Genomic DNA, 19,478 nt, shown 5'->3' on the forward strand with positions numbered 1-19,478 from the left:
CGCGGCTGAGGTCACGAAGAGAACAAAGGTACGGAATGGGTCCCCGGACGGACTCCTGCTCTGCTCCCATTGTAATTGCCCTTGCATCGGACAGGGAGTCATTAAAACGATAACTCTTGTCACGTCTTTGCCGGCTACAATGAGATCTCGTCCCTTTTTACGGAACCGTTTTACAGTGAAGATGTGTCAAATGACTACCATTTTATCCGACCCAGCAGATGTAGCAGGGGTCACAGCAGTTAACTACTGCCATAAAATTAGTTTAAAAATAACCGATGTTAAAGCTGCCAGCAGGAAAATCGGGTTGCATTGTTTCCGTGTTTCAAAATAGGTGTTTTTTTATCAGCAAAGGTCATACATCAGCTTCTGAGGAACTGGCAATTCTCTCTCCCTTTTCTTTGTTTCGAACAGAACATGACTTTGAACTCTTGTTAACGTCTTACAAGAGGTTAGCACTTCGAGGCCTCAACAGCGCAAAGTAGAACGTTTGAATACATTGCCAGACAGATTTAGAATAGGTGGTATGGAAAACCCACTGAAAGATGGGCAAAATGCTAGCTCTGTAGGAGAATCCATGGGTGGAATTTCCTCCAGCGCAGACAGGGTGTGGTGGAGGAAATTCCACTGGTGTATTCTTTCGCTAGAGGCATTTTTCTTTCCCACACAATTCAAAATAAGAATCATGGGGGCATATTACCAAGCAATAGCGATAATTATCGCTATTGCTTGGTTAGAGACAAAAATTTAACGCAGCTCTGCGGCGATTTTTACCGCAAATAAACCTTGGTATTACCAAGGTTTAACGCAAATGCGGTAAAAATCGCCGCAAAGCATGAATATCGCTGAAAAATCAGCGATATTCATGCATTACCGAGCTAATGCTCTTAGCCATGCTATCCACCTCCCATTGGATAACATGGCTAAGAACTGCTCAGGGCAGGTGTTAGCTTTTGGAGATATTCCCGCTTAGCGCGAATATCTCCAAAAGTTGGTAATAGGAGATAGCGATGTTAGCGACTGTTTTCAGTCTCTAACATCTTGGCACGCCCACTTTGCATCTCATTAGTGATAAATATCGCTGACATGCAAAGTGGGGCCCAAGATGGTCGCTATCTCCTACTAGCTGTCGCTAACTGGTGTTAGCGGCAGCTAGGTAATAGGGAGATAATTTTATCTCCGCTTTCTTGGCTTTTAAAGCCAGAAAAGCGGAGATAAACCCCCTTGATAATATGCCCCATAGTCTTTTCTGTAGCTTGTATTTATTGTTAATGAAAAAGACAAGTGCCCCTGTTCCAGGTTTAGATGGTCAGTGGCTGTGAAGGACATTTTCACCAATAACACTGTGAAAAAATAATGATACAGGAAATCTACTAACTGTCAGAAAGCTGGATAGGGAGAAATATGTCTGCAGGTAAAGTTTTGTGAAGTTGACAAACTTCAAAACCTTCACTAACTAACTGGCACATGCATCAATATTGCATTTTGCGATTCCTTAATTGTGAAAAATAAGGAATCACAATTAAGGAATTGCAAACTGCAATGCATCAAGAAATTGCTATAAAAATAGCGATTTCTTAAAATTCCTTAATTGCGATTCTCTAATTGAGAATCACAATTAAGGAATACCTCCCCATCCATTCCTATGGGCCCAGAGGCCCATAGGAATGAATGGAAAGACATTCTTAATTTGCAATTCACCATTAGAAATTCGCAAATTAAGAATGCAATTTCAAGGGTGCAGGGGTGTCCAAAGGACAACCTGTTGCACCCCTGAAATCTGTGTAGAAGTACATTTTGCACACTCACATGCCCCAAGAGCATGTGTGTGTATAAAATGAAACTTTGAAAAATGCACTTTAGAGCATTTTTCAAAGTTTTCTCAAATTACCATGAAGGTCAACTTCATGGTAATTTGCTCCCCTTATTTCCGAATTCGCATTTTTTTAGAGTTTGATGCATTGTATTTAAGGAATCTCAATTTGAGATTCATTAAATACAATCGCAATTTAAGAAATTGCAATTTTGCGATTTCTTAAATTGCGAAAATTACAAAAATGTTAATGCATCCCAAAAATGCGAATTGCATTCGCAAACGGCCGAATTTTGAGATTCGCACCATTTGCGAATGCAATTTCCTTTGATGCATGTGCCCATTTCAAACTTCACAAACATTTCCAGGGGAAATTTGTATTTACATTTTTAAAACCCCTACTATGGCTCCAAATGGGATTTCTGCTTTCCTAATGTCTACGCTGATCGTGTAAATTTACATATGTGAGACGTGGTCAAAGACAAAACATGGAATCACATGAGGCTACATATGCTGTGCTAGCAAAGATTACTACGTGACTTTAGAGAGTTTAGAGTCAATTTATTGATTGTATTTATCAATGTATTTGTGTTTTTGTACAGCCCTTAAAAGGCACAAGTTCATCAGAGCGCTTTACATAGAGATAGCAAAACGGTGGGTAAGATAAGTGAAGTGCTATGATCAGTTGCTAGAAGTGCTGGTAACAGCAATATCCACTGTGTGGGATATAAGTGATAAAGTACCCACACCGTACATTATAAACCTCTAGCGCATAATTAATCGCATCAATAAACAAATTATATATTTGTTGCTAAAAATATTAGAAACCGTTCAATACAAATCAGTATTAAATAAAAGCAGTAGTAACTCGGAATGTGTAGAAACAAGTAAAACGATTCTAACGCTTCAATAATTAGCAAAGAAGTGCAAAAAATAAACATAATCTTTCTGCTTGTCACTGTAAACTAGAAAAATAGAGCAGAAGAAAGAAAAGCAATGTTTGATTTTCATTGCTTTAAACAGCTACTCCATGACCTGACCTGCCTTTCACCTTGGCAGCAGACATAGTGACATCCGAACTCGACTGCAAAAACGTATTACAGTTGAGCTCTGACATCTTTTCTTTATAACAGGGAACTTGGTGCATCAGAAGTCGCCGATTCAAAAGAAATTATAGATTAGCGTTTATACAGGGAATGCAGGATCCCATGTATTATAAACATATTACATAAGCCTGTCTGTCTCCATAGTGAATGGAAGGAGATTACTAATACATCTTGAGTCTAGTGTCCCCCGGTGTCTCTGCTATCCCAGTAGAGGATGAGTATATGATATGGAACTGGTAGCCCAGTTCACTTAATGGTACCTGAGCATCATTAATCATTAGCAATAACATAAAAGTGGTTTCCTGGAATGCAGCTGGTCTGATAAATATTCTAGAGAAAATGGAATTCTTAAACAAGCTTAAAAGCAGATTTGATCTACATCCAGGTAACCTGGTGTTCTTTGGATCTTTTGTGTGATGGCTATTTCGTTTTAAGTTGTAATGCACTCCCTTCTAAGAAATGACATGCAAAGTGAGGAATAGCTATCCAGTTGAGTAACAAGTTTAACTGGGTATATAACATCTTTAAAGGCCCCTCTAATCTCTTCCAGGCTATAAAGATTGTTTTAGACGTAGATTGTTAGTGGTGAATGTTTATATCCCCAAGATAAAAGCTATAATAATATGCTTCTTGATATATTTTCCTTTTTAACAGAGCTGGAAACAATGAAGGGGAGTATCAAGTTCTGTTGGTCGGAGACCTAAACTGTAAAGTATCTAATCATTCTAATAATTTATTCTCTGACTTAGAGAAAAAAGCTGCATTTAACATCCCACCACTACATTATCTATTGAACCTGAGAACTGACAAAAGAGGACTTTCACTCCTTGGCCATCTAGGAAAGAATGACTACGTTATTTGAAATGGCCGATTTATTCAGGATTCCCCAGCTCAATACACTCAAGAATCCCCTCATGTAAACTCTATCATTGATTATATCATTGCTTCCTACACTACAGTTCAATTTTTGTCAGATTTGAAAGTTGTAGATTTCCCCACTCAATGATCACAGATTACTTGTCTGTTCTCTATAATTCAACCAGTCCTCAGTAAAGCCATGGAATTTTGATGAAAGCAGTGCTTAGTTTGATAAGAACTCAGGTAGGATGCAGTGGCCCCTTCTAAAATCTCTAATTTAAAAGGGCTACTCGAGAACTAATCCTTGATTCAGATCTTTGGAATGTAGACATCTTTAATTCCTTTTCTCATTTTATTAAACAGTAAAGGATGACTGTCCAATACACCCCAAGCCTTCTTGTAAAGTATTATGTTACTCTTTGCTCTCCCTGAAAAGGGAAGTCAACAGCTTTACTCAAAAGTAGTTTATTTCATTTTTCAAAGGAAAGAGATAGACTTATTTCCCTATTAAAGAGAAGAAGGAGGTGTCTGATGTTTGGTCTTAGAAGGCACAATGCTGAGCGTAGGTGGGTCGACCTGAGAGAAGTGGCTTTTACAAAAAAGGCCAGGGAATTTTGAGTGATCATCACCGATTGTTGCAGTACTAAAGTGAGGCCTTACCTATCTCCTGTTACAGAGGGCACTTGGAAAGGTTTAATATTTTCTTTATATGCAGAAAACAATGAGGTTAACTTTCATCTTGAAGATACATCTGATGACCTTTAGATCAAAACTGTTAGTTAAGGCCCCCCTGAGGTGGGTGAAATTGAGACCTCAATCAGGCCACTGCAAACCCCAGGTACAATGGCCCTCAGGAGGTCACATTTTCAGTAATTAAACAAGAGGTCATCCTCTGGACAATGATTCTTTAACCAGTGTCTCAATATTGTTATCTTAAAGGTACAGTCCCTTCTTCAGTCAGTATCCCATTATATAAAAAAGGGTCAGAAATTCACCTGCTAATTATCGTCAAATTGCCCTGTTAGGTGCAGTCAGAAAGGTTTTTACCAGGTGTCTATTAGATCATCTTAATATCTGGGTAGTGCTCAATATGATTATCTTGTTGGAACAAACACAGCATGCTAAATAACATCCCTGCTTTGCAGTTCATAAATGAAAAATATGTAATGATCAGGGCTCTTCGGTTTATGTCGCATTCATAGATTTCCCCAAAGCCTTTGATAAGGTTAATCTTCCAACACTGAGGGAGAAGCAATCTAAGCTCAGCATTCTAACAACCCTGCTGCATTAATTTAAAGCTTTGCACTCCTTAACCTGTTTTAAAGTTCTGATGGAAGTTCATCAGAGCCTTTCCATGGATTTCCCTACACAACACAATCTAAAGCAGGGATGTTTACTTGCTCCTTTGTTATTTTCATTATATATAACGACCGGATCTTCCCAGCTTTATATTGAAAGTGAAAGTTTCTCACCAAGCATTGGAAGTCGTTCTCTAACCGGTCTGCTTTATGTAGATGCTATAGTAATTTTCAGTCTTACCCATATAGGCTTAAATAGCCGCTTGGCGGCTCTCAAACAATACATGGACCTATATTACTGGAATATAAACTCATTAAAAAGTCAAATTATTTGCTTCCAGGGGCACACATTGTGTAAATATATACATTTTTTCATTGTATTTGGACTCCCAAAAGCTAGAGAGGTTTCAATCATATCACTTTCTATGAAAATGTATGTCTAGCTTCCTTAGTGACTCTGATCATATATCAAACAATGTGGTAAAGCCTTGTCGCAAGGATCATAAGTTCTTTTGTACAAGGCTTGGTAGGAGTTATACAATGGGTTTCTTGTCTGATGTGAAGTGACACTTCCTTGCTCAGGCACCTTAGATATAAGGAGATTTTTTATTGAAGTGCGAGAAGTCTTTGTTTTTTAGAAATTTTAAGTACGCTTTAGAAGAACTGGAGTTAGAACAGAATGTGATATCTTCTTTATCCTCAACTGCACTAAAATAATGTTTAAAACATGTTTCTATAAATGTACCCTACCATCAGGATACTGTTACCTATAGTCTAAAAAAGAGATATAAGGTTTTAGTAAAAATCTGCTATCATAAATGTTTGCAACCATATCTGGCATGGAATTTGTCACTTCGGGTTAGGCGTTTTTTACTAATATTAACATTGGACATGCTTCCATTAAATGTTTTAACTTCTAAATGGCACGCTACCTCAAATGTTTGTAATCTATGCCAAAATAGAATGCAGGATTTAAAACATGTCTTATTTGTTTGTCCTGCTTTGTTTTTATATCAACGAAAGTTGTTGAGACCTCCTTTTTTCAAATATTGTGTATAACCAACAGCAGATGCACTCCATTTGTTATTTGATCCTCCTAAAGAAATGTTTTGCCATCAAGTTTTTAACTTTTTTAAATAAAGTTACATTTGTTCTGAACTCTTTAACATGAAGTTTTGTTTTTTGATCTGTTAATTGATGGTTTTAATAGTGGGTAGCAACTCAATTTGTTCTTAAGAAAAATGTTTTACTGTGTTTTATATTGTATGTCTCTGTTTTATGTCGAGCTCCAAGGAGTTGCAAAGCACAAAAGAAAAACCTTGAACCTATTACGTATGAAAATAATACACCAGAGCATAAGTCATATAAATCAAAATTTAACATTATAAAAATGTTGTAAAGATGTTCGTGTTGGAGGAAGAAGTGTCTTAGAATAAAACAAAACACCAAGTTAGTCAAAATCTCAATATCCACCTGGGTTCAAAAGTAAAAACAACCATCATAGGGTAAATAAGTTAAAAGTTAGGGGAGAAGTACTGCTCAAGAAGGAATCATTTAAGTTCTCGATTGAATAATGGGTATTACAAAATGATGCCATTGTAAGGCAAAATAGCATTCCATACTCTGGGGGCACATCCATAGAATATGTTGAGCAGGTATCAAGTGTGCAGTTTATATGCATTGCAATACCTTTCATTCAGTTTTTACTCATCCACCCATATGTAATTTGCATAAAATGCAAGATTTCCATGATTATGCATAATTAAATGAAAATGTCAAACGTTGATCCCCTTAGGTGCAATCTAGCACTGACTGGAGAACCACCATTGGTTGAAGCATCACCCTGCTCTGCTTAGCACATGTGAAGGGATTATGCCACTGCCCTCCCTCTCTCCCCCTGTTGTCAAGATTCATCTTGGGCCTGACAACACATGGGCTTTGCCTTACAGCTTTGAAGTGGTCAGTTACCTTGGCACCTTCTGATCTGGAAGTTGCCCACATACCATTATCACTTCAGACAGTGCATTGTGTTGAACACTAGTTCCTTATGGAACATATATTCTTACATCTACATTCATTAATATACCATACAGCTATCCTAGACTATGCAGTACTGTATAACATCTTTATTCACCAGAAGCACCATTGAAAGGCCATCTCTTACCCCTTTGATGCTCCTTAACCTACCAGCAAGGTTTCAGGGACATGAAAGAGAACGTATCATAATGCCAACCTTTATAATTCAAGAAACATGCCCCATTGTTTCTCACAGCTGCCCAAAACTACCTGGTATCAAACCCACTTTCTTAAGAGGAACCTGAAAGTTCTGACTAGGATCATCATAACCAAGAAACAGGACCATTATATTCTCCAGAGGCCCATAACTATAAGCTCGCTGTGGAGCAATAATTACTTTATTTCAACACAATGCCCTAGTTCATCTACCAGTGCAACCATAAAAATTGTAATATGAGGGCGTGATACTTTCAAAGAACCACGGGAAGCATGTTTCCATGAATTATTGGCCAGTCTTTAGACACCTATTGTAAAAGCCTCAATGATAGTCACAGAGCAATATACAGAGTTGAAAATCATGCAATAGAATGGCAATGGGTCATAGGATAATATTGGCCCATTCATTTATATGTACAACCTGATTGAAGGTGCTTTGAATGCTCACCATAGGCAAACGTCCCCATTGGTTTACATGATCCCCATTTATTTTTATGGGAGTGGTAGTATTCACCATGGTGGCCAAGCTATTTGGGGTCATATCTTTGAATGATCAAGGTTAGATCCATCTGGTTTTGTTTGCAGTGTCTAATTTTAACCATTAATTTAATGTAAAGTGCATTTAGGGAGGTATTAATGTTTGACCCGTCATCACCTACTGGATAATCATTTTTATTAACTCTGGGTACTTATATTTAGTATGATACCAGACCATGAAGTTGCAAGGATCATAGTGTTAGTTCAGCTGCAGGGCTGATATCTTATCGGTGGATAGGGAGATTTTTTAACCCCTTGTGTGCTCAGGACGGGCCCCGGCTGTCCTACGTGATGCTGGGCATGTGCTCAGGACAGCCGGGGGCTGTCCGAACGCTGCCAATTCCCCAGCATGGCGCAAATTCCATGCCTGTGCTGGAGAATTAATTAGTGGGCGGAGTTTGGGCCGCCCCCAGTCGTCCTGAGCACAAGCCCAGCGTGAAATAGGACGTCCGGGGGGCGTCCTGAGCAAGAAAGGGGTACGTCCCCTAATTATACCTCTGCACCACAGCGAATTCACGCCGCAGGGAAGGGGTTAAGGATTATGCCCTTAATGTACCCATCCAAATATTCCTTCCCATCCCTCGCCTTCTGAAGTTTTCTCAGGCAGAGGCCTGTTAGAAATGGGGTCTCTAGTTTGCAGTGGTATGCACCCTGTCTAAGTAGGGACCTTTCCTACTAGTCAAAGAAAGGGAGTTACACACCCATGATAACCCAAGTTCACCCCATTGGTAGCTTGGCACAAGGGGACAGGCCTATCTTAGAGGCAATGCATAAAGTATTTGTACAAAAAACACAGAGTAGCACAGTAAAAACACTACAAATAGACACCACATCAGTTTAGAAAAACAATGATTCCTTAACTAAACAAGACACAACCAAAATGACAAAATCCTAAATACATAACTCAAAAATATCACTTTTAAAAGGTTTTAGCAATTTTGTCCCTAGAACTCTATGGATGCAGTAATTTTACACAAAGTACCTTGGATGCGTCAAAATTCACAAGGAAAAACAGTTGCAGAGTAGGGAAGCATCAGGAAACACAGTGATGCAAAGGTTCCTGAGACCCTGGGTAAGAGATACGTCAGTTCTCCTGCACGCTGGAGAAATGTTGCATCGGTTCCAGACTATAAGGGGAAGCAAGGTGTTGAAATTCGAAGACGGTTCTGGTCTGTGAGTGGTGCAGTGGAAAACTTGATGCACAGGTGCAATGCATGTAAATCCGGATTCACCAGATTTAGAGGCAGATAATAGCTGTATGTATTCTTTCAGCCGTGTACCGGTCTCAGAGACAACTGTGTCAGAAACAGTATGGTCTCAGAGACAGTATGGTGGTCTCGGACTTCAGAGACATGGTGTGCTGGACTCGGGCTGCAGCAGTTCTTCGGGCAGTGAATAGGTACTCGTCAATTTCTTCAGCCACATGGCGGCGGTGTATGGAAACTTATCCTGCATGGCAGTGCTAATTAGGAAAACAGGTGCTGAAAGTGCAATTCATCAATTTTTCAGTTGTTTGCAGCAGGAACAACCTCCAAGGGACCAGAACTGGAAGTTGCACCATTTAGCAGTTCAGAACTCCGAGCAGCAGAGTTCAGGGATGCTGCAGCTGAAGTCTTTGATGGCACTGAGACTTCCACTAGGAGGAAAGCACACACACGCCCATGGAGTACCTTGGAAAAGCAGGATTCAAAAAGCAAAGTCCAGTTCTTTCACTGCTCACAGGTAGAAGCAGCAACTGTAGCCCAACCCAGCAAAGCAACATCCAGCAAAGGGGCAGTGCTCCTTCTGACAGCTCTTCAGCTCTTCTTCTTGGCAGAGTTCTCAATCCAAAAAGTGTTCTCAAAATGTGAAGTTACAGGTCCAATACTTATACCCCTTTTGGCCTTTGAATTAGCCATACTTCAAAGGAAAGTCTTTGTTGTCAACAACATCCTGACTGGCACTGCCTGGTTCCAGACACACTACAGGGGGGACAGGGCCGGCTTTAGGGCAGTGCGACAGGTGCGGCTGAATTGGGCGCTGACATGGAGGGGGCACAGACCTCAGGGGGGGCGGTGTGTTAGCAATAACTTAAGATTTAAAAAAAAACTGCTGCAGAGTTCCTTGTGGGTCTAGCTTTAAGACAACAATACAAATGTCAGGATAACTCTTAATTAATGTTTCTACTAGACAGAGACATCAGCGTTCGTTCTAGTGGCAGTTATGACTCACCATAAAGTAGCGTAGATGGTTGATATGCCTGTTGCAAAGAACAGATCTGTATGATGTGTTGATAGTTTAGAGGATTAGTGAAGTGAGCCTTTACCAGGGCTTTAAATCAAATGAAATGTATGTAAGAGAGGGGCTTTGGAGAGATGAGGGGCAGTTTTGCTGGTTTGCAGTGAAGGATTTAGAGGAGGTGGTCATGGTGGGGAGGGAGCACCAAAAAAGATTGTCGCACCGGGAGCCACCAGCTCAAAAGCCGGCCCTGAGGGGGTTGGAGACAGTTTTGTGAGAGACCAGGCATATCCCTATTCAGGTGCAGTTTGTGTGACTGTCCAGAGTGAATGCATAAACAACCCATCAGTCAGTCCAAACCAGACATTGATTCCACAGGCAGGCAGATAAACAGAATAGTAAAGCTAGAAAACGCCCACTTTCTAAAAGTGGCATTTTCAAACACAATTTAAAAACTGTCTTTCCTAAAAGGTGTGTTTTTAAAGCCTGAGGTCAGAGAGCTCAAATGCCAAATCTCTTACTTTTCCCAATTGAATGGTACACTTGTAAAATGTTACAAGACAGTGCCAGTGATAACCTGTGGGAGAACTAGTCCTTGCAATACTGAAAAACACATTTGGCAGTATTTCACTATTAGGACATGCAAACCACCCCAGTACATGTCCTACATTTCACATACACTGCACCTTGCCCATGTGGGTGCCTTGGGCCTACCTAAGGGTTGCATTGCATGTAGTAAAAGGGAAGGTTTGGGCCTGGCAAGTGGGTGCACTTACCAGCTCCACAAGGCAGTTGAAAACTACACTCACATTCACTTACTGGAATAGGCGCCCTGAGACTTTACAGGGCCACTCATGTGGGTGGCACAACCAGTGCTTCAGGCCCACTAGTAGCATTTGATTTACAGGCCCTGGGCACACACACTGCGCTTTACTAGAGACTTACTAGTAAATCAGATATGTCAATCATGGGTATCAAATCATAATCACAATTCACACAGTGAAAACTTGCACTTTAGCACTGATCAGCAGTTATAAAGTGCCCAGAGTACACAAACCAACAAAAACGAAGTCCAGCATAAACTAAAAAATACAGGGGTAGAGGCAAAAAGACAGTGAAACCACACCAACGATGCAAGGTCTAACAAAACCACCCTTTTTTGAAGGCTTGTGGCTCTTTGTGAGTTTGTATTGGATGGTGGGAGCATATCGAGGTGTGATCTATGTGAGAGGTCTAGAGATATACGAATGTATGACATAATATCGAAAGACAGAATATAGACATACAAAAATATCGAAGTTCTATCTTCATAAAGGTAAGTACTTAATTACTAATTAATTATTAATTAACAATTAATTATTAATCAATACAATTTAAAAAAAATATGTATTAATTATAATTAAATTACTTCCCACCCTATTCCCCTATAAACCCACAACCCGCTCTGATACTAAAACGCAAAATGTAAACAAAGTTACTAATTTCTAAACAAACATTAAAAACATGTTTAAAAAACATAAAATACATAATAAAATACATAACACTAAACTAAATTTCGATATTAGTAACATCAATATATTTGATATCGATATTACTAACTTCGATATTACTTACCTTAAAGTTGATATTCTGTCCATCGATATTATTGCACATCGATATTCTGTGCCATCGAAATTAAAACATCAATATTGTTGTATATCGATATTTTAATTTCGATATTTTGGCTACTCACTGAGATATACATATATATATTTTTTAAACAGGTGTTTATTAACATTTTGTCATACATTGAACCACATACAGCATTATTATTTTCTCTATAAGACAGCATCTATAACATATGATACAATAATTATTGGAGAAGGACTATTACAAAAGGTCTACAGTAACCAAGTGCGCGGGAACATAATCATACAAAAAGGACAATTGATGGACAGAAGGCAGACCAATGTCATACATTCACCCCAATACAGAGAGTTGGGCCTAAATCCATTGTTTTTTGCTCACCATGACATTCTAGTTTGGACCCAGCCATATGCAAATCAGTCTTGACCCTGCGCCCAATGGGAACAGTCCAGCCCGACCTGCCAGGCCAGGTCCTCCCTGGACTGGAAACAAGTATCCTAGGACCGGTTTTGGTCTTTCAGTCCTCATCAGCCAGGGAGGACCTGGCTTGGCAGTTCGGGCTAGACTGTTCCCATAGGGCACAGGGTCAAGACTGATTTGCATATGGCTGTGTCCAAACTGGGGCGACATAGTGGGCAAAAAAACAATAGATTTAACCGAGATCTTTTGACTGGGGGAGAATGTTTGCATTGTCAGCATTCCATTCACCATTTGTTTGCTGTAACACTTTTCGCCCTAAGTGGGATGGGTATGCCCAGACGTGGGTCCTTTGCTCACTGTGCCAATGGATTTAAGCTAGCCTGGCTGAAGAAGGGTGACATACCATAAAACTGGTACCAGGATGCTTGTCTCCGGTCCAGGGAGGGCCTGGCCTGGCAGTTCGGTCTGGACTGTTACCATGGGGCACAGGGTCAAGACTGATTTGCACATGGCTGGGTCCGAACTGGGGTGGTGTAGTGGGCCAAAGAACGAGGGATTTAACCCAGATCTTTTGACTGGGGCAGAATGTTTGCATTGTCAGCATTCCGTCCATCATTTGTTTGCTGCAACATAATCATGTTATGGAAAACAAAGGTTCCTAGCTCATTCAAAGTCATCACAATACAGTATAGAACACAATGGAATACGATACGTTATGGTCTCCTTGCCCAGCCGGGCAAGGAATTTATTTCCAAGAAACAATGTCAAATATACATTATATTATTACAAAAATAGCGTGACACAAGCCTGTGCCCTACCAAAAAGAGAAAGAAGAATGAGAGTAAAGTGAAAGGGGTGTTTTTCAGGCAAAAGAAAGGAGCAGAACAGGGCACTGTAAGCAAATTTAGAGAGTAATGACAGTATCGCCTAGAGTAGAACATACACAATCTTATTTATAATATTGTGAATGTATGCCCACTCATGGGTGTCGATGTTTCGATCCCTATTGCTCAATTAAATAAATGGGATCATCATCAGGACTTAGAATTAAATATGCCTGAATGTGAAAAAGCCTCTGTTTTGGAGGTTTGGTGTGTGCGAGAAATCTCAGAATAGAGCCTCTCAATGAGAGGTTAATCGCACGTCTGAATTGTGCAGACCTTCAGATAGTTCTCTGGAGTCTCGTTTATGGCGTGAGACCAAGCCGGGGGTTGCAAATCAAGGTGGTCCTTGTTGGGATCCAAAAACAATGAGGGTTTTTTAATTATTGAACAAACCGGTTACCCGTTTTCGTCTGGTTTCGCGCACTTTGTTCCTCAATGGGCAAGTGGAATACGGGAATGTTAGAGTAGGGCTTCAATGGCCGTACAAGCGTTGCACCATCGATGTGGGGCTGGGGCGCAAGTCGGAGATATGACTCGCATCTGCAGAGGATACTCGGTCACAATGCCGGTTCCAACATAATCATGTCAATACTTGACTGAGCCAGCAGTTATGCATACCAACAATTAGAGGTACCCTCTCAGGCATTTCTGGATCCCCACCGAAAATACCTGTTCCACTGCCTCGCTGACCCCATATAGGTGAACGTTCTCGTATGTGTGCAACGCATTTAGGTCTGGGCATGCAGAGTCTCCACCATGTGAGGGGACTAGAGATATTTAAGGCATCTTTCCCGCTTGGTTCTTTCACCCATGACCAAACAACCTGCAGTCTCTTTTTTTCCTACAACTTTTCCCCACACACCCAGCTGCCTTTTTCTTGTTCAGATAATTTTATGTTTATAAGATAGGTCACAGAAAATATTGACAATAAGAACTCTCTCCCATATTTGATGGCACCTTGTTTGGAATCGAATGGTTACAGAGGTAGCCCTCAGAGCTTTTCGACTGGTTTGAGTAAGGGAAGGTTGGCCTTCAATTATTGTTCCTGGTCGCTCTATTGCAGGGTGCACCCATTGAAGGATCCTACATACAGAGAGGAGTATTTTGGGATCCAGTCACAGAGGGCCTAGCTTTTGCTAATGTGATTATGACTGCTGTATACTTTATTGTATGAACCAATTGATGTGTAATATAAATGGATTCCAATTACCTATGTATTCCTATTCTATTGTTAAAATGAGTTTCCCATATGTAGGTAAAGACAACCATTTTATTCCTAACTTAATAAAATGGCATCAGTTGGTTTTTTTTAAATGACGAGAACCCACTCACACAGATTATAAACCTTCAAACACCTTTCACAACCCACGACTGGACTGCTCAACCAGAGCTACCAAAGCGGAGTCAAGCATGGTATTTTCCTTAGTGATTAAAATAAAGCCCTTTTGATTTTAAACCAATGGTAAGGAGGTCAGAATAAAGGTTACAGAACCACAATCCCCAAAATTAAAATTAGGGTTCAGGAAATAGCTGTCCACCCTTAATTGAGAAAACTTTAGATAGCTTGAGCATAAGGTATACCTCACACACGCAAGAGCCCTCCCACAGTCAAGAAACTTCCAGTGAATGTTGTTTTCAAACATAAGAGACTACCTGAGAAAGAAGCAGGTGAGCGTGCACACGCATGTTTGTGATTGTGAGTGAGAGGGAGAGAAATATCCAGCTTGCATAGCCTTTAGACCAACTGGCAGGGCATCATCCCAGATTCCAAGGTGGGAGTGTTGTTGTAGATAGTAGTATTCTTGGGTAGGTTCAAGCATTGCCTTTGACAGAGTGTAGTATTTTGTCTTAAAATATTCCCTCTCCCCTTTATTCAATGGCAGTCAGTTACTAACCACCTTTACTAATTCCATATAATGCATGTGTGACAGACACCCTGTGCCACTTCACTTTTCAACCAACTGTAGTTTGAATGTAACCACTTTACCGAAACATAGAATCAGCAAAAATAGACTACAAGTCCCAGAATGCAAAGTGTTAATGCATTAAAAAAACAGGACTGGGTGAAGGTGTCAAGGCCTAGAAAAAATGGTTAGGGGTTCTGCCCAACTCACCCTCCCGTACCTGAGCAGGAGACATCCAAGGATGAAAAAGTAGAGAGAAAAGGTACTGAAGGGATCAATCCACTTTTAATTCTCAAACAAGAAACAATTAATTATCTTGTGATTAACAAATTAAATCAAGGAAGAATATTATAAGTTCATATATACATATATGGGCGGACAGCCAGAGAGGCACAACAGAAAACAATTTATATGGGTGAAGGTGTCATACATGACCAGGAGCCCTATTCCACTCGGAATCTGGAAATTTCGATACGTCCAGTGCTTTAAATGGGCCGGTACTCACCGGTACTGAGTACCGGCACTTCCGAATTTTTTTGCCATCAGCACCGGCACTTCCCTGGAGGCAGGAGAGTACCGGTACCGTGATCGACAGCAGGGCAGGCTCAGGTTAGGTTTCTCTTCCAGCAGGGCAGAGGCCGCTCTGCTTCCGAGGAGCCAGTAATTAACTCGGCTGAAGCAGCCTTTTGCAGATTTGCTGGCGAAGATTCCAGCAGCGCCCATTTGAATGGGCCAAACTGCAGGGGGTTGAGAGGGTTTGTGTCACGCTGTGATTAACAGGACAGGGTCTCTAGACAGACCCTGCGCTGTGGATCAGGTGCGAGCGACCATTCGGGTGAAAGTGCCATCATAACTTTTATCTTGCGTAAGGAGTTAATGTTTTTTTTTTTACAGAAACACACCTCATGTGTTTTAATATGTGCTGCAACTGGTACAGAAGTAATTAGGTATGATCAAATGTTGCCCTTAGCCCCGCCCCAAGCCCTGCCCACTTGCCACACTCTATTTTAATGAGTACCTGCACTTATTTTTCCCCATTTAAAGCACTGGATACGTTTCTATCTCTGCCTTCGTCGTAGGGTGACCTCCTACCTTAGTGTACAGCAGGGCAATCTGTTAAAAATAAGGTAAAATGCCCATGCTGCAACGTGAGAAAACTGTTTATTTAAAGAAGCCTAAAAAACAAGTTTAAAAGAAGGGGTTATCGTTCTTTTACTGCCCCATCATTTTAGAGTGAGGTATTTTCAATATTATATTCAACAAAGCCCTGGTTACTGCTTTTTTATTATAAGCAACTAACACCCATTGACAAAGCCAATAGTCCTGGCTTCTTGTTGGTGTAATGGTACATGCTGTATTATACATCTGGTGCAATGACAGAAACAACATAATATCAGTCGGGCGGAAGACTATGCTAAGCACAGATTTTTTGCCTAGGTGTTTTAAACCACGCCCTTTATTACATCGAACATACTCTTTGAAGAGACCACCACGTTTTTTACACCACTTAAAGCGTTGGAAACAACACCATGTCACAGTCACCTCACATCCTGGCACTGTGCATCATGCATGACTCATGACTTCTACGTTTCAGATTGCCTATGTGCAGGGGCATAGTGAACCCTCCCCCACCCCTTGCTTTAGGAACTACAGCGAGGGTGAAGTTCTTGATGGGCCTCTTCTGTCTGCGACTCTACAGAGAAAGGCTCAGCTCATAATGTGAAAAGGTGGGAAAGTAAATAAGTAAAGGAATGTGCGAATGGCTGGATGGATTACTGAAAGGATGAATGGATGAATGGATAGATAATGAAAGAAAGGATGGATGGATGAGTGAATGAGTGGAAGTATGGATGAGAGAAAAGGTAAATAGATGGATGTATGGGTGGAAGGGTAGATGATGGGCAAGTGAATGGGTGTATGGATGAGTAAGTGAATGGATAGCTGGATGGGTGAAAGGGTAAGTGGCTGGATGGGTGAAAGGGTAAATGGCTGGATGGGTGAGTGAATAGATGGATGGGTGGAAGAGTGGATGGATGACTGTATGGATGGATGGGGTGAAATGGTGGGTAGATGAATGATGGAAGAGTGAAAGGGTGGATGAAGGGTTGGATGAGTGAAATGATGGATGGAAGGATATATGGTGGATAGGTTTGCAAATGGTTAAATATGTTTGGATATAGATGGGCACACAGATGGAAGGACAGAATGAATGGTGAAAGACTGAATGATGGATGAATGAATGATTACACCTTGCAGCACCCATTATCTTAAGTAACATTTCCTATACAATGGCTTTCACGTTAATATGAGTCATTGTCTCTATATAATGTGTGTGTGATGTAACGTACTCCGACACCCTGCCCTACATACTTGGGATGAGTAACACTATAAAATAAATTAAATACACATGAGAGGTGGTCTAAGTGAAGATGAGGGGCACAAATGGAGGGTGATAGCAAGGCTGGACCGGGCATTGGGTGTTTCACTGGGAGGCAGAAAGGGGGGCAGGGCCGTTTTGTTACTGGGGGCTGGCACTGCAAAGCTCCTTGTATATCCAGTAGTTTTCAATCAACAATAAAAGCGGCCTCACTTATATTCAGGTGTTGTTCACCATTGTCTGGTGACTTAAGTACCTGCTGGAGCGAGATGCAAATTTTGAATCGTCTAAGGTAGCAAGCTGCAGCCATACTAAAAAAATTTGACCTGCACGGTTGTCTCAACCTAATGTAAACTTATTTTGACTTGTACTTAGGTGGTTGTCTATTTACTTACTTATATACTATTGCGCTACCACCTCTGACGTGTCTGTAAAACGTACTTTTGTCCTGAAGTTTTGTCCTGAATTTTGACCCTTTGTCCTGAATTTTTGTCGTGAATGTTGTCCCTTTGTCCTGAATTTTTACACTCACCGTCCTGAATTTGCACCTATGCCAGTTGGTCACCCTACGTCCTGCCAGTTTTTAGAGAAAACAAAACGTCAAAAAGCACCTTCTTTTCTGACATCCCAGACCAACTCATTCTGGAAGAAGCAGCAGAGAGAGAGAAACTGGCTTCGCCGCTGGTTGGTGGGTATGTGTGTTATTGCTACAAATAAGAGCCGGCTGCAGCATCCGTTTAGTTCTAATACATTTAGACTAAAAACGGATATACGAACCGCTTCATCTCGTATACCTGCTGCATGTTTGTCTTTCCCTGTTTCAGAGGGAAGGAAAGAGCAGTGCGCCAGCTCCCCTCGCTGCCTTCTGTTCTGTCTGCAACACGACGGTCCATTAGAGCTCCGTCTGGTCGCAGCCGCGCTGTGTTTTCATCTGCAGGGCTCTGGGTGGCACTCTAAGGGCTGCGACTGACAGTAATATCAAAGGACGTGTGTTATTAAATCTTCGTGCTGTCCACTGCAGTTTTTCACCTGTCATATTCGGATTTTAGAGCGGAAGATCAAGCAGTGTTTTTGCGAACAAATTGTATTTTCTCAGTAGTGCAGTGGCAGGCTAACAACAAACTCAATGGTCTGGCGAGCCTAAGTGTGTTCGCTGGCATGCCAGAGTGTGCTGGAGACACCCCGGCATCTGAAGGGGTGGGGATTCTTACAGGCTTGTCCCAAAGGTGAACAAACAGTTGCACGAGTGTTGTGGATTAGGTGTGGCTCTGTGGAGTGGGCGGGGGAGGACACACGTTAATAGAAAGGTATAAAAGCAGACGAGACTGTGATAATGTGAGGTTCAGAGCAATAGCGATAGGGCTTTAAAAGCAACAGAGTTGCTCCCCTGCCATAATTATCCTGGTCGAAAAACGTCGATGTACTCTGCTGGACTGCATCCTAGCCACAGGAAGCTTGACAAAAAGCTAAACTAAGCTTGATGTGAGGTTTTTTTCTATAAGCTTTTGATTATTCCAGGTAAAGAAACCATATGCCGTCTCGGCCCAGATATAGAATATACTGCAGTGGCAAATTCAGAAGTTGTGACGGGTGCGCAGAAGGCCTCATTACTTGAACCCAAGTGAGTGGTCCATTGCAGCACCAATGACGGCTCTACCTTGAAATTGAAAGGGCGATGTAATCCATACAGGACTCAATTTGTACTTTTGAACACATCTGACAGGAGGTTTGCCTGTACCTTTACCTTTGTACATTAATGACTTTGTCTGGAGATCCGTGCACAAGCATCTTTTATGCACAGATTAGTTAATTGGATTAATTTTGAATTCTCATATGCAGACCAAACTCCAATTAACTCTGACTCCTCTATATGAGGTGGGCAGGATTTTTATAAAGGTGATTGTTAGAACCGGCTGTCTCTAGTTGGCAGAGGTATGCACTTCTGACAAATAGGGACACTCCTTTTCTAGTCAGGGCAAGGGGATCACACCCTTCGATAACCCCTGCTCACCCCCTCGGTAGCTTGGCAGAGCAGTACAGGCTTATCTCAGAGGCTGTGCGTTAAGCAATTATGACCACGTACAGTAACACAGTGAATACACTACAAATGGACACGACACCGTAGTATTATAAAAATAAGTATTTTTATATAAGGCTTAGCACAAGACCAAATAACGGCAAAACTGTACACAATCGGAATAAATACGTT

The 19,478-nt window shown here is 41.1% G+C and overlaps 1 protein-coding gene across 1 annotated transcript in view; it reads left to right on the forward strand.

Annotated features, from left to right (window-relative positions):
* The window catches only part of LRRTM4 (leucine rich repeat transmembrane neuronal 4), a 1,783,294-nt gene that overhangs the window by 1,030,203 nt on the left and 733,613 nt on the right, over positions 1 to 19,478 (forward strand). The gene's annotated exons all lie outside the window — the stretch shown is intronic.

The sequence above is a fragment of the Lissotriton vulgaris genome, chromosome 11 (assembly GCF_964263255.1).
Source record: "Lissotriton vulgaris chromosome 11, aLisVul1.2, whole genome shotgun sequence".
Classification (NCBI taxonomy): Eukaryota; Metazoa; Chordata; class Amphibia; order Caudata; family Salamandridae; genus Lissotriton; species Lissotriton vulgaris.